The sequence below is a fragment of the Lygodium microphyllum genome, chromosome 6, assembly GCF_053477565.2.
Source record: "Lygodium microphyllum isolate KBCC chromosome 6, Lygodium_microphyllum_v1.1.10, whole genome shotgun sequence".
In the NCBI taxonomy this organism is placed as follows: domain Eukaryota; kingdom Viridiplantae; phylum Streptophyta; class Polypodiopsida; order Schizaeales; family Lygodiaceae; genus Lygodium; species Lygodium microphyllum.
In genome coordinates, this window is record NC_141140.1 from 147846789 (window position 1) to 147872309 (window position 25521).

A 25521-nucleotide genomic window follows, 5' to 3' on the forward strand; every position below is an offset into this window, starting at 1 on the left:
GTTTCTTGAGTCCTAGAGTTTGAGAGAGCCATTTGCTCAATTGCTTCATCAAATTTGGACATCATTTGGCAGTGTTTGGTGACCATGTCATTATGCCTCTCCATGGGATGCGAAGCTCATGCTAACATGAAGTGTGGTTGAGCAAGTTGTAGGGATCCATATTAGGCACTTTCTCATGCATATCACCATGGTAATCTTGTGCCAAACTAGGTTCATCATTCGTGGAGGTCTTGGAGTCTCTAATCTCCCTCTAGAGTTCTTCATGGGCCTTACTTTTGCCTTTCTAGCCAGCCATCTGGATGCAGTCTCCATGGGAACCACTATTAGTAAATGGGGTGTAACTTTTGGTGGGAAACTCTGATCAGTGATATTTTTACATACGTCTTCAGTGTTTGGGGAAGATAGTTGAAGCATGATCCACCATGATGCCAATGTTTCCATCAAGCAAGTCACTAGATTGGTTGGAGCACTCCAATGGATGAAGCCTTCAAGCATTTTTGAACGCTTCTAGTGATGATGTGGGGCTCTTGAGCTTGTACCAAGCTTAACCTTTAGTTATCAAAGCTTCAAAGAGAGCTTTCATGGATGTCCACCATAAGAACTTCCTACATATTGACCTCAAATGTCTTCAATACAGGTAAGAGGGGGCAAGAGTGGTTGAAAGGCCTCTTGGGGGCTGAGATTTCAAGGGTGGGAGGGCTTGGGCTGAGCTTTAATAGTTGAGATAGCTCTAGATGAAGAATTCATGGCTGCCTAAACAATCCATTTGTTGTCTAAAGTTTTCTACAAGGCCAAGAATGCCAAGAGGGGAAGGGAGAGAGTGCTGAAGGAGTGCCCTAGGATGGTCAAGAGTGCCAAAGAGCAACACGTGTTAGAATATAGGCATGTGAATCCACCCTAAGCAAGGGTCTATATTCTAACACATGTTGCTCTTTGGCACTCTTGGCCATCCTTGTGCACATTCTTTTTGTTGCAAACTGTGATTTGTCACATGGTATCAAAGCCTCCTCTAATCCTTTCAGCTTCCTCTATCCTCAGCTTCACTAAGTGCACATGATTTTCACCATCTTCATCTTCTCCCCCTTACCTCCATAGCCAAACCTTGACCCCCTGACCTTGGAGGACCTGGGGAAGCCAAAGGAGTGCATTTCAGCTCATGACTTCTACTGAAGACTTCTTTCCCAACACAAGGCAAATTGGTGTGGCACATCAGAGGGCAAAATAAAGCATCATGGAGGGAAGCATTGAAGAAATCACAAATCAGGCGCAAAATTCGTAGCCTCCTGTTCATCTCCTTGGCGTAGCCTGTAGAAGACACAATAATGGCAGGCGTCTTGGGGCAATGATAGCCCCTCGAGTGGGCTTCCTAGCCCTTAAAGGGTTTGGCAAAAATCTATCTTTGCTGGCCACACAGAGGCAAACCCTAATTGCCTGTCTCCCGGCAACCATGCCAAACCTCAAGCTTTCTTCACATTTCAAAATTTTTTACTACTGCTATCACTAATAGTGATTCTAATCAGTGATTGATCTTCTCCAAAGTTAGTTAAAGATTTGAAAGCTCTATTTCAAAGTCTCTAACCCTCGGTGGACCTCCTTAGTTCATAAAACAATCCACATCCCACACCTCAAGTGGCATAAACTTTGAGATGAGTGCTTGTAAGGACTAATGTTGCATTTTACAATCATGTTGCTAGCTAGATATTGACTCAATTTGGTTTTTTATTAGAAAATCAAATCCATCAAGTGCTTTATGTCATTGATGTAACATCCCTTGTACCTTCCCCATAAGAACCCCCTCTTAAACGAGAGGGAGACGGAGTTAAGACAGTGAGAGGGGGGCCATGCAGCCCCCCAGGTGGAGGGGTGGCAGCTGTTAGACGGCGCCCCCCCTCCCCCATGATCAGAAAATGCCGCCCAAAGAGAGAGAGAGAGAGAGAGAGAGAGAGAGAGAGAGAGAGAGAGAGAGAGAGAGAGAGAGAGAGAGAGAGAGAGAGAGAGAGAGAGAGAGAGAGAGAGAGAGAGAGAGAGAGAGAGAGAGAGAGAGAGAGAGAGAGAGAGAGAGAGAGAGAGAGAGAGAGAGAGAGAGAGAGAGAGAGAAGTTTATGAAAGTTTCTTCTTTTTCCCCCTCTTAAAGGGAGGTCACACACCCCTCCAATATTTCCGAAAATACACCCCTCCCCTTCATTATCTTTTCTCCACTCAAGGAGAGGCTGCAAGAATCTACTTACAGTTGCATAGGAGAGTGTGAGAATTCTATCTCTCGTACATGCGTCTTCGAGTATGACCCCAAAGCGTAATTCCACAAGGATGGTCGGAAACCCCGCAAGTGTGGATGGCGGTTGGAATCAAGATGGCACTGCAATCACGAACGGTTTATCAGGCATAAATACCACTGGAATCAAGACATCACTCCAAACCCAGGTTGCTCTATTATTAAATCATAGATTATAATTATCATGGTGAAAATCATATTCACATGCATCACATTAATTACGTGATTGATAATTTCCTAAGTATGAACTCAGTTGTGATGTATGTAACAAACAAGATAATTTTCGTTGTAAGATGACTTCATAATAGGTGAAATTGATTAGATAATTGCATCGTAAATTACCAAAAACGTCTTGCATGATTTCTTACATAAAGTGCATTGCTCCTTGCACAAGTTCTTGCAAAATACATTTCAGGGGACATCGAAAGAGGCAAAATGCATCTCCATATCGCAAGATGGATTTTAAGGTACATGTAATAAACTGCAAAAAAGATTAAAGTGTAGCTAGACTCATACAATATTTAGATAAAGTTATAAAGATCAGATCATTCAAGAAGGTTATAGATTGTGTAAATAATTACATAGAGAATAATGTTAAGATTGCATGCATAGAAAATACCTTCGTATGTGTGGCATAAAATATCATATGGATTATATCAAAATTTTAAGCATTGAGATGAAGGCATGGCATTACGTTGCATGCATTAAAGTTGTTGGGAAAATTCAACGTTGTTTGCAATTTACCAAATGGGACTGAGATCCATGAGTCCCATGTCAAAGTCCTTGGCGACTTCAAGAGGGATATGTAAAAGGTTAGTGTATGTGAGCATTATTAAGAGGGCTTGAGAAGATTGTACTTAAGACAGAGTAGGAACTAATTTAAACAGAACCATCTTGACCAACCATGGTCAAGGGGATATACAATCTTGATCAATTAAGATCAAAGATAAAGGTACATAGGTACTTCAAGGGATCTTGGAGATAACCAGCAAGTTGACCAACGGAGGACGATGGGGTCGTCCATAATCTATTTTACAAGGAGACCTAAGGTAAGGACAATTAGGGTCAATAGGGTACAAACCCTAACCCAAAGAAAAAGAGGAAACAAGCAACCTAGCTTGCCAAGCCCCTGGAATCTCGCCCAATCGCGAACGATCCAAGACCGAATGCTGGGAGCATTCGGGAAGAAGGAATCACACCTTAGCAGTTCGTCGTACGAACGACCACTGAAATGATAGTGATTGTACACTTAGGTACATTGTTTGAACTTCTTTGCTCAATGAACTAATTCAAGGCAAAACACTTAACGCTTCAGGTTAAAAGCTTGGAGGGAGAGGCACGTTCAGTTACCTCCAACTACCTGCCTGGCCCTATCCAAGGGGGTTGTTAGCCGCACCGGGTATGTGGACCGAACTCGCCGTGAGAGGTCTCTCCGTGGGTGTTGCTTGGAGCGGGAGGACGCTTGGGTGCCACGGGAAGCTCTGGCTAAAAATTCCTTGCCTCCGGATCCCGCACAAGAGGCTGACGTGACTCGAGATGGGATCTCGAGGCCCGTGTACTAGTCTACGGGCGAAACTTGGAGCAGCAATCCTGTTGATTACTGGGATAGCCTTTGGGCATGATACTTGATGTATTCTAGGACTATGATAAATAACGATTAGATATTTGAAAAAGGAACTTGCTTGAAATTGTTTTTGTGTGAGTGCCTAAGTTAGGTGAAGGAATCCGTGTTTAAATTGATTAATTAAGGAAGCTGCCTTTGCATGTCAAACATAATGTGGTAGGTAATTAGATAACTAAGCAACCCGAGGAAAGTGCAGTGGATGCGACTTGGGTTCGTCCTGCGGAAGGGTGGTCCCAGTTAGCTGGAAACTTTTCTCAAAAGACGTGAAAACGATACTGTGATGAAGACCTAGAGTTAGTAGAGTTAGAATCCCAATTTATGCTGTTTTAAGGGAGCAGAATGGGACTATGCCTTATGGGCAGAGAGTTTGAGCTTCGTATCCATCTCGTTTTCCATTCTCCATGAACCAAGTGCAGCATAAATCTGCTTCGACTCTGTTGTTCCTATGCAAAATGGTTCATCTGGGCTCGACGCTTGCTACTTCCTAGAGACTTGGCTGATAGGAAAGAAACCTTAACTTCAGGTCGATCGTACGTGGGAACGGCTGGATACTTCTACTTCGGGGCAGACTCGAGAAGACCTAGATCACAAATTGTGTGACATTCCTTGTGAGTGCCAGGTGGCGCTTTCTAGACTCCCCTCCCAATGGGCTGCTAAGACGTGTCCCACAAGTGGTCAGGCAGACACGTTACAGTTGGTATCAGAGCAAACCAATGAGATCTAAAGATTACAAGGGAACTTAATGGAGGAAAATAAAGGGAATAAGGGAATAAATAGGGGAAGATGAGTAGAATGGAGCAATGTTTTCTATTGAAAACATTCCTTTACTCACTTATGGATGCTGGGTTGCAGAATTACGAAGCATGGAGCAAGTTCTTGGTGTTCCAGGTCATGTTCATGACTACAATGCATGCTTCAAATTATCGTCACAGGCTTAGCATGATGAATATTCTAGACCGCATCTATAATCCTTCACCCTTGTATGCGGAGCGGAGATGGACGGGAGACTCAGGAATATACTACATAGCAACCCACCGACTCGTGTACCTTCAGAACAACTTGAAGAGAATCAAGTGGATGGAGGATTTAAAGATCGTGAAGCTGTTTATCTTTGTCGAAGCTTGCGTAAATGCAACTTTGCATGTGAGCAGACAACAAGTCAAGCAGAACAAGTATGTCTATGAAGAAGTGACCCGGGTGATCTCTGCTCTGACATAATCAAAGTGTTAGGGTGCTATGAGAAGAATGAGTATCAAAGGAAGGGATACCCCAAGCTTCCTATGACTTACCATTTCCTGAAAATCCATGACCCCACTCCATATCATTATTTCGTCCCTGTAGCCGATTGTAACACAATCCTATTTTCCCCAAACTAATGTATCAATCAGCCTGTCCTACTTATCCAAAATAAATGTACTCAAGTGGTTATGCCTTCATGAATAAATAAGACTTTTTACAATTATCTATCTTGATCATAAATGTTAATTGAGGTGTTAAGTGATTAAATCACTTAGCTAAAAAGCTATGCTATTCATATTAACGTAATATGGGAACGTATGATAAGATGTTAACATAAAGAATCTTATTGTTCAGATGCAACCCCAAGCGTAGGTTCCAAATTTGACTCCTGCACTAAGTCCAGCTACGGCTCAAGAGTAGAAATTTCTTCTCAAACAAATTAAGCCACCCGAGTTTGATGACAAGGGAAGGACTGTTCAAGCTGACGCCAAGATCTGGATTGAGTCCATGGATGACTATTTTGAGGCAGCAGGAACTGCACCTGCTAACCAATCCATGCTCGCCAAACTCAAGCTTATAGGCGAGACTTTGGTGGAAATAGTGGTGCAGAGACCAAGTGATCTTGGAGGGGACATTCACTTGGGATAAGCTTAAGGAAGCTGTGTGAGGGAGGTATCTGCCACCTGCCTACCGCACACAAAAGATGAATGAATTCTATGACTTGAAGCAGCTAGGATTATCCCTTGAAGCATATTATTTGAAGTTCATTTCACTCCTAAAGTATGCACCTCCAATGGATATGACACAACAGGTGTCAAAATTCTGTGTTGGGTTGAATCCACCCATAAACACTCGATTGGAATCAATGCGCACGGACGTACAAGACGCACTCATTTGAGCTGCTCGGATAATACAGGAGGTGCAGACCAAACCAAGGAACAACAAGATTTGGCCTTACAAAGATCATAATAAGGGCATGACTAAGGCTCAGACTAAGAGAGCACATGGTCAGAATCAGGGCCAAAGAAAGAAAGTTAGGGTCAATGCTGTCAACAACTTTGTTCCAACACAAAGAATTGATCGCAACCCACATTGTTTCCATTGCAATGAGCTCGGACACTTCAAAAGGGAGTGTCCCAAGCTTGGCAGAGGGCATCGCCAAGGGCAATTCCAAGGTCAAAACAAAGCCGCTCATGGCCAAGGAACCACTATTATGGCTAGAGGGAGAACCTCCAGTGTTTCCAATAAGGAGCTGGACAATGAAGAAGATCCATCCATGGATGCTAACATTGAGAGGGCATCGGTTCGTGCCACTCTTCACAAGAAGGGCCCGAATTGCTAATTCTCGGTGATTCAAACTCCATCAGAATATCGAGGTAAAAGCTTCAAAACCTTTATTCATTGCAGCAGTACACATTCCTTCATCTCACCAATCTGTGCAAAAAGATTAGGGATAGCCATGATAGATGCACCTACTTTATTGTGGAATTAGCAAATGGTCGTGAGGTCACTTGTACTAGGCAAACTGCTAAGGTGAAATTCCTATTGGGTGGGAAGCCTCCATGAATGTTTACTCGGAATGGATTGGCTAATACCCAATAATGCCCACATCCACTGTGGGAAGGGCCAAGTCTCCTTCCGAAATTCTGAAGGGGAACTAGTCACGACTCAAGGTGAGGCTGGTAAGCCAAAAAATACAGTTGGCAAAAGCAACACGGATAATAAAAGGTGTTTAAAAGGGTCTACCTATCTATCTGATTAAACTGAATAAGCTAGATCAGAATCAGGAATCTGGAGAAGAACCTTCATGGTTAAAGGAATACGTAGACGTATTCCCTGAAGATTTGACAGAACTTCCTCCCCAAAGGGAAGTTGGCCACGAAATCAAACTTATGCCAGGAGCTGCACCAGTCGCAAAGAGGCCGTATAAGATGTCCATTCTGGAAGCTATCAAACTGAAAGAGCAACTCAAGCAATTGTTAGACCAAGGCTACATCCATCCCAGTAGTTCACCATGGGGAGCTCCAGTGTTGTTCCAAAAGAAGAAAGATGGAACGCTTCGCCTATGCATTGACTACAGAGGGTTGAATCAAGCAACCATAAAAAATAAATATCCCATTCCAAGAATAGATGAATTACTTGACCATCTTCAGGGGCGAAGATCTTCTCAAAGATAGATCTCAGATGTGGATATTATCAGATAAGGATCAAAGAAGAAGACATCTTGAACACTGCATTCAGTACAAGGTATGGACACTTTGAATTCCTAGTGATGTCATTCGGGCTGACGAATGCTCATGCTACCTTCAGTAGGTTAATGCAAGATATCTTTAGGCCCTATCTTGATGACTTTGTACTCGTCTTTTTTGACGATACCCTAGTCTACTCAAAACAGGGAAAGGATCATGAACCCCAGCTTTGTATTGTTCTTGAAACAATGAGAGCACGCAAGCTTTATGCCAAGAGGAAGGAGTGCGCATTTTCAAGCGATAGATTGAATATCTGGGATTCATTGTATTAGCAGAAGGAATTTCAGTAGATCGAGCTAGGATAAGAGACGTTCTAGAATGGCCAACGCCAACTTCTGTCAAAGAAATACGTAGTTTTCTTAGGTTGACAGGGTGGTATAGGATTTTCATCAAAGATTATGCTTTGATTGCAGCACCTTTGACTGATCTTCTAAAGAAGCAAGTAGCAATTGTATGATCACCTGCTGAATAGACCAGCTTTGACAAACTAAAGCAAAGCTTAGTATCAGCACCCATCCTGAAACTTCCTGATCTTAGTAAGGAGTTTGAAGTGGTAACTGATGCTAGTGCACTTGCTTTAGGATATGTACTTATGCAAGAAGGTCATCCCGTAGCATATTCTTCAAGAAAATTGAAGAGCCATGAAAGGAATTATGCTACCCATGACATGGAGCTGTTGGCTGTCATCCATGCTCTCAAACTTTGGAGACATTATTTGCTAGGTAACAAATTTTCCTTAGTAACGGACCACAAGTCTTAAATGGATTTTCACTCAGAATGAGCTCAATATGAGGCAATGTCGATGGATCGAAGTGCTGGAAGAATATGTTTTTGAAATCAAATATAGGCTTGGAAAAGAGAATGTAGTTGCTGATGCACTTAGTCGCCATGCATTTCTAAATTCTCTTATTTTGCAAGATCCATCAATAGCAAGGTCTCTAGCCACAAAGGTATCAATGCCAAACAACCCGATTCTTGAGCTAGCAAAAGAAGGGGCATATCATGACCCAGTCTATCAGAAAATGCTAAGGGAGATCCCTATCAAGGATCAAGACCCAAAGCTAAAGACGAAGTATCAAGAATTCTCTATCAGTAGTGGACTTGTCTACTTTAGGACAAGATTATGTATCCCTGCAAGCCAAACTCTCAAGAAGAACTACTTTGGGAAGCCCATGACTCCCCTTTCTCAGGGCATCCTGGTTATGCCAAGACCCTTAATACGGTCAGAAAGAGCTATTATTTTGAAAGGCTCAAGGGAGACGCACTCAAATATGTCATGGAATGTTTGTCTTGTCAATGCATTAAGTCAGAGCATGTTAAAATGCTTGGGAAATTGCAACCACTTGACATTCCACAAATGAAATGGGAGTTCATTAGTATGGACTTCATTGTTGCCTTACCCCAAATTCAGGGAGGGTATAACTCTATTATGGTTGTAGTAGATATGCTCACCAAGGTCGCACATCTCATCCCTGTCAAGACAAACTATAAAGCTTCGAACTTTGCAAGATTATTCATCAAGGAAATATTCAAACTTCATGGGTTACCTAGAAGAATCATTAGTGATTGTGACTCTCTTTTCACATCACACTTCTGGAGGGCTATCTTTGAGGCTATTGGAACTCAACTCTGTTTCAGTACAGCTTACCATCCCCAAACTGATGGTCAAACATAATGAGTCAATCAAGTCATTGAAGATATTCTTAGGGCATACTGTTGTCGCGAACCCAAAAAGTGGATTCAATACTTACCACTAGTTGAGTTTGCCTACAATGCTTCTTACCAATAGAGTATTCAGATGACCCCTTTCTAAGCATTGTATGGGCATGATTGTTGTACCCGTTTGAACTTCTCGGATCCAACTTTGAGGGTAGAAGCTTCAAGACAGATGCTGGAAGACATGGATGATCAAATTAAATCAATAAGACAAGACATTCAAGCTGCCAAGGATAGACAGAAGGCCTACGCTGACTTGAAACGGCAAAACAGATCCTTTGTCGAAGGTGATATGGTCTTCATCCATGTACGCCCTAAAAAGAGTTCACTGTCCTTGGGAGAGTACAAGAAGCTAAGTCCGAGGAATTATGTGTCAAGATTGTGGGAGAGAAGGAATGAGTCTCACTTGTAGCTTTCTTTCTTGCACAATGGGGGAATACACACAAGGGTGGAGGCTGAAAACAGTTTTCCTCTTCTTAGTTGTGTAAGCTAAAAAAACTCTAGTACAAAGAAATAGAAGAACCCTATATATGGGTCTCAAACCAAACTCAACTAACTAAGGTGGCATACTAACTGAGCCACGAACTAGAGTAGATAAGGATAGCTGTCATCTAGCTATTATTCATGAGCGGTGTACCAACCGCATCTGCACTGACACGTCAGTGACATAAATGCACAACGATCACCCTGGCATATCATGAGTGGAGCTTGATATCTCAACACTCCCCCTTGAGCTCAATCCCAATTGCGCAGCTTCTCTGCGCCCAATGCCTTCGTGAATATGTCAGCTACCTGATCCTCTGTGCTGACATAGACTAGATCAATAAGACCTAGTAAAACCCTCTCCCGCACATAGTGATAATGCACCTCAATGTGCTTTGTTCTAGCATGATAGACTGGGTTATTTGCCAAGTGTATACTACTCATGTTGTCACAATAAATGACAACTGGCCCATATGTAGACTGATGCATATCATAGAGTAGCTTATGCAACCAAGCTACCTCACATGCAGCCATTGCTGCGCCCCTGTACTCAGCCTCTGTGCTCGACAAGGCAACTGTAGGCTGTTTCTTGCTGCTCCAAAGTGACTGCAACACTCCCAAAAGAGAACACATATCCACTGGTAGATCGTCTATCAGAAATACTACCAGCCCAATCAGCATCAGTATATCCATGCAACTGTATTTGAACCCCAGTCTCATAAAATAGTCCATACTGCAATGTGGACTTCACATACCTGAGTATGCGTCTAGCCGCATCCAAATGGGGTTTCCTTGGAGCCTGCATAAACTGACTTACCAATCCAACAACATAGCTCAAATCTGGCCTGGTAATAGTCATATAAATCAAGCTTCCTACTATGCGTCTGTACATAGTAGGGTCTTCCAGAAGCTCACCTGCATCTGCGCTCAGTTTCACATTCTGCTCCAAAGGAACTGAAATAGGCTTACAGCCTGTCATCCCATTTTTGGACAGCATGTCCAATCTATATTACCTCTGCAAGAGCTGTATCCCACTTGGTGATCTAATCACCTCAATGCCCAAGAAATAACGCAGCTCTCCCAAATCCTTCATCTCAAACTTCTGCTTCAATAGCATTTTCACATGAAGGATATCTTCATCACTGTCACCTGTCATATTCAAATCATCAATATAAATGACAAGTAGCATAATACCTTTCTCTGTTTTTCTCACATAAAGTGAGAAATTTGCCTTGGAAATCTGAAAGCCAATAGTGACAAGATACTGTCCTATCTTGTCAGACCATGCTCTAGGTGCTTGCTTCAAGCCATACAAGGCTTTCTTCAACCTGCAAACAAACTCAGGATGAACAGCATGCATATAACCTGGTGGCTGCTCCATATATACCTCTTCTTGCAAATCACCATGCAAGAAGGCATTCTTTATATCCATCTGATGTAAAGACCATTCCTTTGATGCAGCCATAGCAATGACTGCTCTTACGGTTGCCATCCTTGCAACCGGACTGAATGTTTCTTCATAGTCAATGCCATATGTTTGTGCATACCCCTTGACTACTAATCTTGCCTTGTATCTGTTCACAGAACCATCTGCATTGTGCTTCACCTTATAAACCCACTTATAGCCAATTGCATTCTTACCTTTAGGCAAAGGTACCAATTCCCATGTAGCATTTGCTTCCAAGGCATCCATTTCTTCATCCATGGCTTTCTCCCATTTTTCTTTTCCCATGGCTTGCTCAAAAGAAGTGGGTTCTGGTTCCTGTATCACTTTGACCATATATGCATAGTGAATGGCTGTAAATCCATCATATTTCAGCCTATCCACAGGATACCTAACTCTGGTTGACCTGCGCAAAGTAGGTTCACTCCCAGGTGCTCTCAAAACATCCTTGGTCTTCCTTACTCCAGGTGTAACAATAGAAGGAATACCCAACTCATCATCAATGCTCTGTTCTGAGCCACTGGATTCACCATCCACATAAGAGTGACCTACATTCACATCAAGCATGGGCTGATCTACCTTCTCTTTTCCTTTTTGTGACACCTGCATACCACTATTTGCACTGCCTTGAGAAGATTCTCCTGATCTCAATCTGCCTATCCATGGCGAAGAATGTGAACCACTGCTAGAGGACGCTCCAGGTCCACTAATATTTTGTGACTGCTGCTGTGAATTCTGTGCAGCATCACTGTTTTGTGCATCTACATCATCAATCACATTTACTGGTTTATACCAGCTACTCATCTCATCAAAAACAACATCTCTGCTCACTGTAAACTTACGAGTAGATGGGTTATAGCATCTATACCCTTTTTGCTGCAGAGAGTAACCAATAAAGATGCACTTCTCAGCTTTTGGATCCAACTTGGATCTCAACTCATATGGCACATGTACATAGGCAATGCAACAAAAAATTTTCAAATGAGAAATATCTGGTTTCCTACCAGTATACCTCTCCTCTGGAGTCATCCCATGTATTGCTGCAGTGGGAGTCCTGTTCATTATGTAGACTGCTGTAGCAACTACTTCAGCCCAGTAAAAATCTGGCAATTCTTTTTCATTGAGCATGGCACGAGATACCTCTCCAATATGCTTATTTTTCCTTTTTGCAATTCCATTTTGTTGTGGGGTATGACTGCATGAATATTGCTGCTTTATGCCATGCTCTTGCAGGAACCTTGCAAACTCATTTGAGAGGTACTCTCCCCCTCTATCTAACCTTAGGCATTTTATTTGCAAACCTGTTTCTTTTTCAACCATAGATTTAAGAGTTTTGAAATGCCCAAAAACTTCACTTTTCTTTTTCATAAAATACACCCAAACTTTTCTGCTATAGTCATCAATAAAAGTGACAAAATAATGACAGCCTCCAAGAGATGCAGCTTTAGTAGTCCACATATCAGAGTGGATTAATTCCAATGGCTTCTTACTCTCTTGAACATATCTAAGAAATGGTTTCCTTGCCTGTTTTCCAAATTGGCAGGCTTCACATATCTTATGCATTTCTGCAACCTTGAATTTGGGCAATCCTGCAACAATATTTTGGGCCTGCATTGATTTAAGTCGCTGTACATTAACATGACCAATGCGTTTATGCCAAATATCAATATCTGCAACTACACCGGTCCCATGTGCAAACATTGCTGCACTCAATTCAGACATGTCTGCATCCAACGTAAACATTCTTCCCTTCTTCTTTCCTTTTGCTATCAAGCGACCTTTATTTTTCATATCCTCAACAAAGCATCCATGAGGACTAAATCTGACTTGCAAGCCCTGTTCAACCATTTGACCAACAGAAACTAGATTCTTGGTGATATTCGGGACATGAAATACATCGGACAGGTATTTCTTTTTTCCATCCTACATAGACAAAGGAATTTTTCCAATCTGCACAATAGGATGTGTAGTATCATCACCAGTCTCCACAGATCCTGGTTTTTCCATTTTCCTTGCATCCTCCATCCATTCTGCATGACCTGTCATGTGGTTTGATGCACCTGAGTCAACATACCATACATCGTTGCTTTCTTCTGCACTTGTCACAGAATTATTCATGTGCTGCATCATGAACAAATGCTCATTTCTATCATCACCCTGTCTACTAGAAGATGCATAATTCCCTTGTTGCAATTTTCCATTCATGATGTCATTCTGCTTTTTATAGCAGTCTTTAGCCATATGACCCATTTTACCACAGTAGTAGCATTCAACATTATTGTTTGCATTTTGGCCTCTTTGCCATCCACCACGACCTCTTTGGCTCCCCCTGCCTCTAGAGTTACCACGTCCTCCTCCATAGGACTGGTTTTCTTGAGTTTGCTGCATATTCTGATTTCTACCACGGCCTCCAAATCGGCCTCCTCTACCTCTGCCTCTACCTCTTCCAGCATTTGAGTAGAAGACAGTTTCTTTTGAAGTTTCTCCTGAAGAAGATGCACCACCATTTATCTGCTCTTCAGAAATTAGAAGAGCAATCAACTCCTCAAAATCAGGAAATCTTTCACGAACTGAAATGGATGTTCGAAACTGTGCATAATCCTTTCATAGACCATTCAAGGTCACGAAAACTAAATCATCATCTTCCACTGGCGACCCAATGGAAGCAAGTGCATCTGCAATCTTCTTCACCTTCATGTGGTAGTCACTGATACTCATATTTTCTCTTTGCACATTATGCAACTCTTGCTTGAGCTGCATTTTCCTGGCTTGCGTATTTGTGCTATACATTTTTGACAAAGTGTCCCATGCCTCCTTTGGCGTACTTGCATCTTGAATATTCACAATCATAGAGTCTGAAATGCTGATAGACAGCCAATACATAACTTTCCTGGCTCTCTCATGCCATGCTTTAAATGCCTGCATTTGCTGTTGATTGGGAACATAAGGAAGAACTGGTTCTTCTTCATTTCCTGCAACAAATTCCCAATATTCTTTTCCCATAAGGAAATTCATCATTCTAAACTTCCATGCTTGGAAGTTGTTCTTGTCAAGCTTTTCAGTGACAATCTATGAGAGAGAATCAGACGCCATTACATAACACGGCAAAGAACACGGCTTATAGGTCACAAGGGCTAATCTACAAAGAACACGGCTTCAGCCTCACAAGGGCTAATCTACAAAACTGACGAAAGTGGTATTTGACCACAGAGTCACTTCCTAGTGACGATTTTGCATCAACATGCAACAAGAATGATTCTGTAACTCCCAATGTCTCTGCACACAAGCATACGATGCGATTTCTACAGTAACTTTTCACCGACCTGTAGAACAGTGGGTCGCACAGCATAAAACTGGGCCTCTTCCTAAGTGCGTGCAGAAAACTTCCGCCTCCAAAACAGGCACTGAAATGGCCTCAAATAAAAAAAATAGGGTCGCCCTCTTGCTTCACCGCGAAGGGCGTCTCAACCTGAGACAATGCACTCTTGCAATTTTCGGCTGTGCTACCTGCTGCAGAGATCTGCTCCCACAACAGAAAATGAAAGCAACACTGCTCCTCTTACCAGAACACTGCGAGCTTGGCTTGCTTTCTTGAGCTCCTTACCACGAACAAGGCTCTGATACCATGTCAAGATTGTGGGAGAGAAGGAAGGAGTCTCACTTGTAGCTTTCTTGCTTGCACAATGGGGGAATACACACAAGGGTGGAGGCTGAAAATAGTTTTTCTCTTCTTAGTTGTGTAAGCCAAAAGAACTCTAGTACAAAGAAATAGAAGAACCCTATATATGGGTCTCAAACCAAACTCAACTAACTAAGGTGGCATACTAACTGAGCCACGAACTAGAGTAGATAAGGATAGCTGTCATCTAGCTATTATTCATGAGCAGTGTACCAACCGCATCTACTCATACAATATTCACATAAAGTCAGTAGGGTACAAACCCTAACCCAAAGAAAAAGGGAAAATAAACAACCTAGCTTGCCAAGCCCTTGGAATCTCACCCAGTTGCGAACGATCCAAGACCAAATGCTGGGAGCATTCGGGAAGAAGGAATCACACCTTAGCAGTTCGTCGTACGAACGACTACCGAAATGATCATGATTGTACACAAGTACATTGTTTGAACTTCTTTGCTCAAGGAACTAATTCAAGGCAAAACACTTAACGCTTCAGGTTAAAAGCCTGGAGGGAGAGGCAGGTTCAGTTACCTCCGACTACCTACCTAGCCCTATCCAAGGGGGTTGTTAGCTGCGCTGGGCATATGGACCGAACCCGCCGCAAGAGGTCTCCCCGTGGGTGCTACTTGGAGTGGGAGGATGCTTGGGTGCCAGGGGAGGCTCTTGTTGTAAATTTCTTACCTCCAGATCTCACACAAGAGGCCGACGTGACTCGAGATGGGATCTTGAGGCCCGTGTACTAGTCTACGGGCGAAACTTGGAGCAGCAATCCTGTTGATTGCTGGGATAGCCTTCGGGCATAATACTTGATGTATTCTAGGACTATAATAAATAAAGATCAGATATTTGAAAAAGGAACTTGCTTGACATTGTTTTTGTGTCAGTGCCTAAGTTACGTGAAGGAATCCGTGTTTAAATTGATTAATTAAGGAAGATGCATTTGCATGTCAAACATAATGTGGTAGGTAATTAGATAACTAAGCAACCCGAGGAAAGTGCGGTGGACGCGACTTGGGTCCGTCCTGCGGAAGGATGGTCCCGGTTAGCTGGGAACTTTTCTCAAAAGATGTGAAAATGATACTGTGAAGACCTAGAGTCAGTAGAGTTAGAATCTCAATTTATGCTATTTTAGGGGAGCGGAATGGGACTATGCCTTATGGGCAGAGAGATTGAGCTTCACATCCCTCTCATTTTTCATTCTCCATGAACCAAGTGTAGCATAAATCTGCTTCGACTCTGTTGTTCCTACGCAAAGTGGTTCATATGGGCTCAACGCTAGCTACTCCCTAGAGACTTGGCTGATAGGAAAGAAGCCTTGACTTCAGGTTGGTCCTAAGTGGGAATGACCAGATACTTCTGCTTCGGGCCAGACTCAGGAAGACCTAGATCGCAAACAGTGTGACATTCCTTGCGAGTGCCAGGTGGTGCTTTCTAGACTCCCCTCCTGATGGGCTGCTAAGACGTGTCCCACAAGTGGTCAAGCAGACACGTTATAGTCATTTACCTCTTCTTACTTGGTTGTAAGGATATGTGTACAACTATAAACACATAGACCATATCCCAATATTAGTCTACTGCTGGTACATCAGAGATATGAGTGTTATTATACTCTCCTCTGATTCATCCAAGAGCATAGAGTTGATTGATAAGCTGTGCTCCACCAAGAACTCCTCTATATAGGGCACATTATCGAGAAGAGCTTGAAGTCAAGTCAAATCTCACCTCATTGAAACCCAAGAAAACAAAAAAGCTTAAATTAAGAGTTGTTTGAAGAACAGGACGTCCTAAATCCTATCTTGAGATATTGCATATGTGTGATTTCCAACCATTTTCAACTCTACAACTTTAAAAGTTGGCTATCAGTTTTGCTATTCGATTGTACTTAGCCACCTGTAAAGGACTAGACACTGCCATTACTTAAGGCAATAGGTAAGACCTTCCAAAATGGCCATGGCCTATGCAGATGTAAGGCCTCAAATTTGCAAGTTCAATGGAAAAGATTTCCATCATTGGCAAGTCCTAGTAAAATACAATATGATGGAAAGAGGCTACTGGTCCTTCATAAAAGGGACCAAAGTTATTGACCCATCCAATCCCCTTGATGTAGAAGATGATGAAAGGGCTTAGGCCATCATCAGGCTTCATTTAGATAAATCTTTAATTCATCATATTGACCAACTCTCCACTGCCAAGGAGAAGTGGGATGAACTTGAAAGACTCTACCGTGCTACAGGAAAGAACTCCAATATCTTTCTAAAGATTGAGTTTTTTAGATTGGAATATAAACAGGGAGAAGATCTAAGCAAGTTTATTTCACATATGAAGGGGCTTATGGCACAGCTTGCCTCCGTTCAAGCACCCATTCATGATGAAGATGCAATTGCCATCCTTTTGAAGTTTGTGAAGAAGGTTTTTCCAACTCTTACGACTACCCTAACTAATATTCCAAACCCAACCTTGGCAAGTACCATCCAGTCTTGCTTGGATGAAGAGAAGAGAAACCATACTAAAGGAACTTTAGCATTCACTTCCCGTGAGCAAGTGTTAGTCCATACTGCTTCGACTAAGTGCTCCTTCTATCACAAAAAAGGGCATATTGTAAGCAATTGCTGGAAGAAATATCCTGACAAAATGAAGTGCAATAAATGCAAAAAGACCGAGCATATCACCAGTAAGTGTCCCAGTGTTCCAGAAGTACCTACGGAATTGGAGGCCAACTTTGCCTCCCAATCCATAGATGATTGAATTTTTTGAGTCTTGTAACATTCTCTACCTATGAATATCCTTGTAGCCTGATTTATAAAGGCATCCCATTTGATTGGGGGGGAACTTTAACATGTCTTGTGATGCAATGCCACCCTAGCATTGAGGGGGGGTGCTAGAATATAGGCATGGGAATCCACCCTAAGCAAGGGTCTATAAGAATAGATGTATGTGAATGGCCTTAAGGGGCAGTGGAAACCCTAACCCTAGCTTGGCAGAGGCTATATAAATAGTCTATGGGTCACTATCAGTTATGAGAGAGTGTACCCAAGTTGTACTCTAAGCAACTTAGTAAAAGCAAGATTCTATTCTTGTACTTTGAGCTCTCATCTCCCTTGTGCACATTCTTCTTGTTGCAAACTTTGATATGTCACAACATGAAGGTAATAAGAGGCTGGAGCAGGCAAAGGCAACCCATCACAAAATGCATCAAAAATTGCAGGGCTGCCATGCAGATGTCAAGGGGCAGCAACCCCCCCACTCCACTACTTTATCTAAAACTGAGGGTGCCAAGGACAAGGTTCCATTGCTGGGGATGGTGATTTGGGGCAGGTTGGAGCAAGTTTTGGGGGATTTTTGGGGTTGGCATCCATGGCAGCTTGTAGGAGAAGAGAGAGAAGAAGGATTGAGCCAAAAAATAACTAAGATTTTTGCCCTCTTCTAACTCCTATGTCTCTAAACTTGGTCGGAAACACCTAAAATTTGCATGAAAAGGAGTGATGACCTACTAAGTTAGCCATTTTACCTCCATATATGTCTAAGTCTCCAGTCATAGCTCTTGCTTGCTCCAAAAAGTTGAGACTAATTGTGGTCCTTCCTATTATACTTGTACTTGTAAATGAGTAACTAGGGTTTGGGATTTGAAAAGGGAGAAAGAGGAAAGAAGAAAAGGACCAAAGCTTGATGCTCTAATACCACTTGTAATGTGAATGAAGGTGAGAGGAGAATGAACTGAAGAGAGAGAAAGAGAGAAAGAAGAAGAGAAGGACTAGAAGAGGAGAGAAAAAGACATAAAAGAGGGGAGGAAGGAGGAGGAAGCCATGAAAGCTGGAGATGAAGGTGAAGAGTATGTTCTTGATAATAATTGGTTACCCTAAACTAGGACTTTTCCACCCTATATACCTTGGTTAGTGTGAGTGGGTGTCTAACCCCTATTTCCTATGTATCCTGCTCATTTACAGACTTATTAGAAGAGAACTCTTCTGGCCCATGTGGATGCACTTTTTTTGCAAGAAGAGAACTCTTCTAGTCCATGTGGATGCACATTTTTTGCAATTAATTTTTCTTTTATATCATCTACAACAACCTATTTTTTAGCGGCATGCCAAATGTTCATCTTATCAAACACAACATCTATGAGCATATGTAACTTGTGTGTAACTGAATTATAGCACTTGTAACCCGTTTGCTCAAGGGTATAGTTAACAAATACACACTCATATCAGGAACATGTACATATGTGATGCATTCAAATACTTTAACATGTGAGAAATTTGGTTTATTACCAATAAACTTCTCCTATGGTATCACATCATACACTATAGGAGTGGGAGTCATGTTCATTATATACAAGCTATAGAGACAACTTCATCCCAATAATAATGAGGCATATTCTTTTCAACCACCATCAAGGCTCGTGTAATTTTTGCAATGTGCATGTTCTTTCTTTCAACAACACCCTTTTGTTATAGAGTGTATCTACATGTAAACTGCCTTTGAATTCCATGTTGTTTTAGAAGATTATTGAATTCATCGGGGAGGTACTCTCCCTGTCCACGTGACCTCAAGCACTTAATCTACACATTTGTTTATTTCTCAACTAGATTTTTAAAATCCTGAAAGTGAAATAATACCTCACTTTTCTCCTTCATGAAATACATCCATACCTTCCTTGTCAGATCATCAATAAAGGTTACATAATACTTACATCCAACCATTAATGTAATATTTGTAGGAACCCACACATTCAAATGTATAACATCAAGTAAATGCATGCTTATATGTTCATAATGAGAAAATGCATATCTTCTCTATTTTCCAAGTTGGCATGCTTTGCCAACTTTCTACATATCACCCCCTTTGAACTTAGGCAAACTAGTTACAAATTCACACGACTACATATTCTTCAATTGTTGCACATTTATATGGTCAATAAGTTTATACCAAATGCCAATATTAGCCACAACTCCTATTCCTTGTGCAAATATAGTAGCCTTCAGCTCATGTCCATTTATATCCAAGGTAAACATTCATCCCACACGCTTGCCTTGTGCAATCAACTTATATTCGTTGAAATCATCTATATAGTAGCCATTCTGATTGAACTTTATTTGCAATCCCTGCCCAACATAAATCAAGTTTTTGGTGATGTTAGGCACATATAATACACCAACCAAGCACTTAACATTTCCATTATGCATAGACAATGAGATACTCCCAACATGAGCAATAAGATGTGTCGTATTGTCACTTGTTTTCACAAAAGTAAGCATTTCAAGATTTTTGATTTCTCTAAGCCATTCTCTATGAGACATCATATGGCTAGAGGCACATAAATCGACATATTATATATCATTAGTCATTATCGCTGATGCATTTGCATTCACTATATTCATCATGTGCTGCATAACAAACAAGTTCCCATTACCAATCTAATTACTAGTAGATGCATAATTGTTATGATGTATTCTCTCATTTTTGTTATTTTCATCTCTTTTCTTTTTTGGACAGTCATATGCAATATGACCTTTTTGACCACAATTATAGTGTTCTCTATTATCATAACATGTATTCTGTTTCAACAACCACATCCTCTCTATGGCTCCCCTAGCCTTGAGATTGACCTCTACAACTTGTATGTGACTGCTCCTGTTAGTCATGAGATTTCCCCTAATTTTTCCCATAATAGCCACCATTATGACCTCTACTGCCATGACCTCTATCTCTAGTTATGCTAAAGTAGAGCACCTATTCTGAATTGTTCTTATTTTGTGATGAAGATGTAGTAAGACCCAAGTTTTTCTCTTCTTGTACCAACATAGATATTACATTTGCAAAATCAAGGATGGTGTCTCTTTTGTTGATGGAGGTTCAGAACTGCTTGTATTCCTTGTCTAGGCCATCCAAACATGTAGCCACTATATCATCATCATCAACCTGCAGTTTAATAGATCTAAGATCTTTAACAATACTCTTAATATTCAATACATAGTCATTAATACACAAATTGATACTCTTAAGATTGTTTAACTCAGATTTTGATTGCAACTTTTTAGCTTTGGAATTTGTACCAAATGGTTTGACTAGGTTTCTCTTCTAATGTCAACATAGACATTACATCTTACAAAATCAAGGATGTTGTCTCTTATATTAATGGAGGTTCAAAACTACTTATACTCCTTGCCCAAGCGATCTAGATATATAGCCACTATATCATCATCATCAACTTGCACTTTAATAGATCTAAGAGCTTCGACAATGCTCTTAATATTTAACGCGCATAGTCATTAATAGTTAGATTGCCGTGCCTGACATTGTTTAACTCAAACTTTAATTGCAACTTTTTGCCTTTGGTATTTGTAACAAATAGTTTGACCAGGTTATTCCATGCTTTTACAAGACTATATATATCTTGTATATATACCCAATCATATTGTCTTAAAAATTAATGAGAAGTCAATACATAACCTTTTGAGTATCCGGATTCCATCTCTCAAATGCCATCGCCTACTCAGAAGTGGCAATTTTCTATAGTAACTCTATTCATGGCTCATTAATTGAATATCGTATAAGAGAGATCTCCACATGACTCTTGTGCTTGCAACTTAGAGCTCCTCACTTGAACTCTGCTCTAATACTTTGGAGAGAGAGAGAGAGAGAGAGAGAGAGAGAGAGAGAGAGAGAGAGAGAGAGAGAGAGAGAGAGAGAGAGAGAGAGAGAGAGAGAGAGAACTTGAGCTCTTATAATATACAAAACACACAAAGAATACATACAAGATAGAAATATGAAAACCCTCATCTTCTTCTTCTTCACTATATTACTCTATCAAGAATAATGAGAGAGTACAACATATATAATATACAAGCGATCCATAGTATGAACATGCTAACTAGAAAGATGACTTATTAGATATCTCATAACTTCGGTAAGTGGACTAACTGTGGTTGTAAAGTATCACTAGAATGATATACAGATGTAGGTACCAACCATGTTAGTGATATGAATGTGAAAACAATCATCTAGCTCTGTGTTGAGCTTGACATTTGAATAGGGGAGAGAGTGAGGGATGATTGGAACTAGCTTCATACTTCATCCTATTGTTGTTATTATCCTCATTCTTTTTCTTCTTCTTCTTGGAATTGGAGTACTAGAGGTAGATGGATTAAAGAGGAGAAAGAGAGAGTAAATCAGGATGAGCCATACTTGAATTGTGGATCTTATTAAAAAATCATATGATGGTGTGGGAGCTTTTACTCTACTACCAAGATCCACGGACTACTTCTTGCTTCAAGCATTCCAAGCCAAGTGCAATACGGCTACCTCTCACATAGCTGTACACGCTCTTACATCTATGAGTGTAGTGACGTTACCTCCATGCTCAATCGAGTTGCCTCTTCCCTCAAACACTCTAGTAGCTCCATGATCCAAGGTGCAAGCTCAAGCGAGCTCAATCCTCAAGCTCCAAGCTCCATGCTCCATTGCGGCACGTGAGACAAGAGAAGAGAAGAGAAGAATAAGAAGAGAGGAGAAGAGAAGAGGGAGAGCTTCTCCACCACGGTCCCACACCCTCACACGCTCACTTCCTCACATTCCCTCTATCAAGCACAAGCTCAAGTAAGCAAGAACAAGAAGAAGAAGAAGAGAAGAGGAGAGCTAGTTTTGGCCACACCCAAGAATGAGCTTCTCTATTCACTTTTTGGCTTTTATAACATTCCCTAATCCCTTTTGGTCACCCACCCATTCTTTTACATGACCAACCATTTTAGCTCAGATCCTCTTTTTCTATCCCCTTCTATTTACATTGTGGCATCACCCATGCCTGATTACTTTTTACAAATTGCATAAGAGGGAGCCTGGCGCTCTTTTATAAAGATTTAAGGGTGCCTTTGCATTTTAAAATGCGCCTCTTCCATTTTTGCACTCTCCTTGGGTTTTAGGGTGTCTTTGTGCTTTTGGCCCTTTTTCCTCTTATTTCTACTTTTGGGACACTTTTTTCTACTTTTCCTTGTATTTTAAAATTTATTTTGCTTCAGGTGCCTTTGCATTTTAAAATGCGCCTCTTCCATTTTTGCACTCGCCTTGGGTTTTTAGGGTGTCTTTGTGCTTTTGGCCCTTTTTCCTATTATTTCTACTTTTGGGACACTTTTTTCTACTTTTCCTTGTATTTTAAAATTTCTTTTGCTTCATTCTTTTTGTTTTTTTGCCTTTCTTGCACTGGGGTTAACATTATCCCCCTCCTAGTCCAGTGCCAGTCCCATGGCACGTGTGGGCTTTGTTGATGAGGGCTCGGGTGGTTGAAGGGTTGTCATGGAAGTCGATGGTGGGGCCTTGTGGGGATTGGACATGGGGAATAAGCATATCAAAGTAGTTGAGGTTGTGGAGGCCAAGAGTGGATTGAGTGGGTGACATGGCCTTTGAGGTTAATGGGTTGTCGTGGTTGGTCAAATTCTGTGAGGTGCCTCCTCCACCAACAGACTTGGAGGAGTCCTCTTAGCAGTTGACTAAAATTCATATCCATGCACATCACCATCTTCTCTCCCCATGGGAAACCTTGGACTTAGTTGAATATGAGAATCTTAGTTCTACTTCACAGGGGAAGCGTGGACAAGTCACCCATAAAAGCAATCTAATGCCCATTTAAGAAAGACCACTTTGTAATCAATCAAAGGCAGGAGTGAGATTAGCACCACACTTGGTTCAAAGAGAGTGAGAGACGGTGAAGAGTGTAACTCGATCCCCCTACCCATAAGGTAAAATCTCACAAAAATAGTGTTAATTCTGGTAATTAATTCTATTAATATTAAGAGGGTCATGATTTAATCAGCTCTATCTAATGTTAGAAAGTTACCCGACTTATTGGGTCCACCTAGCCATAGGCATCCAACGGTCATAGGATTGAAGCCCCCCACTTTCCTTGATGGGTTTTTCTTAGTTTTCTAATTAGCAAAGCATACTATCACACTATTTGGACATATAAAATCAACTTTCTTTTATTACTTTGTTAAATTGGGTTCATTAAACTCAATCTTTAGCACATAACAAACAATTTGAAAATTAGATACTATTTCACAATCACTCCGCAGAGTGGCACAAAACTGTCTTTCCATAGAAAGACACAGTCTACCCTAGGATAGGACCTTCCAATACCTCAGGATTGGGTTGTATGCGATCACACTCTATCTCAGTCAACATGGACTTTATTGGCTCAGAGACCCTCTAAGCTTCCTTGAGTCTCCGGAGCCATCCTACATAATAAGGGCACTTATCAATCGGTCCTTTGACCTCTCAGGTGCTCAAGTGATCAAATATAAAAAAAGCTATCTCCCTTAGGAGCATAGGATCTCCACCCCCGCAAGTGAGTTTTCCTAAAAACACCCACCTCCCTCAGGAGCGTAGAACCCCCACCCTGTCTACTACAAGTGAGTTTTTCCAAAACACCTACCTTCCTCGGGAGCATAGGACCCTTACTCGCAGGTGAGTTTTTCCACACTCCGCAGAGTGTTTAGGGAGCATTGGGTTGGGGACCCCAATGTCGTGAACCACCACAATCCACAACTTTTCCGACTGTGCAAGCTCGAAATCATAAGAGCCGTAACTCATCATTCACAAATCCAAAAGCAGTCATAACCATACAACATTTTAAACACAGTTGTTAATGTATGCGATGCATAGAATCTATCCCCTTTATCAATTTTCGTGTTCCTTCCTAAAAATCATTTGATAATACTAACATGCTTTTACAAGTTTAAGTAAGTTCTAACTAATCGTGATCCTTTTCTTATGTACTAACTTGATTATCTCCATTTGGTCATCCATTGTGATTACGATTTATGGCCGTAATCTCGATTTGTTGTGGAATAAGCCGTCCCTTGGGTTGAACGGATTCAGGGTTAACTTTCACTTGCATTTCAGTAGTGACTACTTCCTCATGTTGGGGAGCTCTCTAGGCATGACCTCATTCAGCATCTCGACGCCTCTTGGGAGATATGGAAGAAGCTTGATGGATTTGAGTAGCGCTTCTATCATGTAGAGAGAGAGAGAGAGAGAGAGAGAGAGAGAGAGAGAGAGAGAGAGAGAGAGAGAGAGAGAGAGAGAGAGAGAGAGAGAGAGAGAGAGAGAGAGAGAGGCTGATTGCAACAGAGCTTCGTCGCGTCCACAACAAAGAGACTTCTGTGCCAATTCATTGTGTGTTGTCCGTGTGTGTCCTTGATGTGACGCTCTACCCCTATTTATATAGTAACTGGGGGAGGTAAAGAGAGGACGCTTGCTTTTTAGCGTTTTTGATGACATCATCAAAAATGCTTTTGATGATAAAGAGAGAATACTTTCTTTTAGTGTTTTTGATGATGTCAGGGAGGGGGTTCCGTTTTTGTAGTGAGAAGATAAAAATTCACGAATATATGGGCGAGGAGGCACCGCGCGTCACGTCATTGGGCGGGTGTCACTCCAAGGCATATGACAAGGCAACGACCAAGGCATCTACCTTGGCATCTTGGCAATGAGCTATAAAGGCTTCATTGGTACCATTGGCTATGCGTGAGAAGCTCCCACTAGCTTGTAGAAAAATCTTCTTGGGAGGTCACCCATCCTGGTAGTGTCATCACCCAAGTGCACTTAATTGCCAAGTGACTATCCACTAGCCTTGTTCTTTTTGTTGTTCTATACTACAAATATAGTTTTAATAAGCTAGTCTTAGGAGGGTTTTCCAAGTCTTTCTTCCATGAGCTGGCATATAATACCTCATTAATAATACCAATTATCTTCATAAATAGAGTTGGTTTCATAATTAAAGCTAGTTTTAAAAATGTACAACATAAATCTTTTTTTCTCTTGG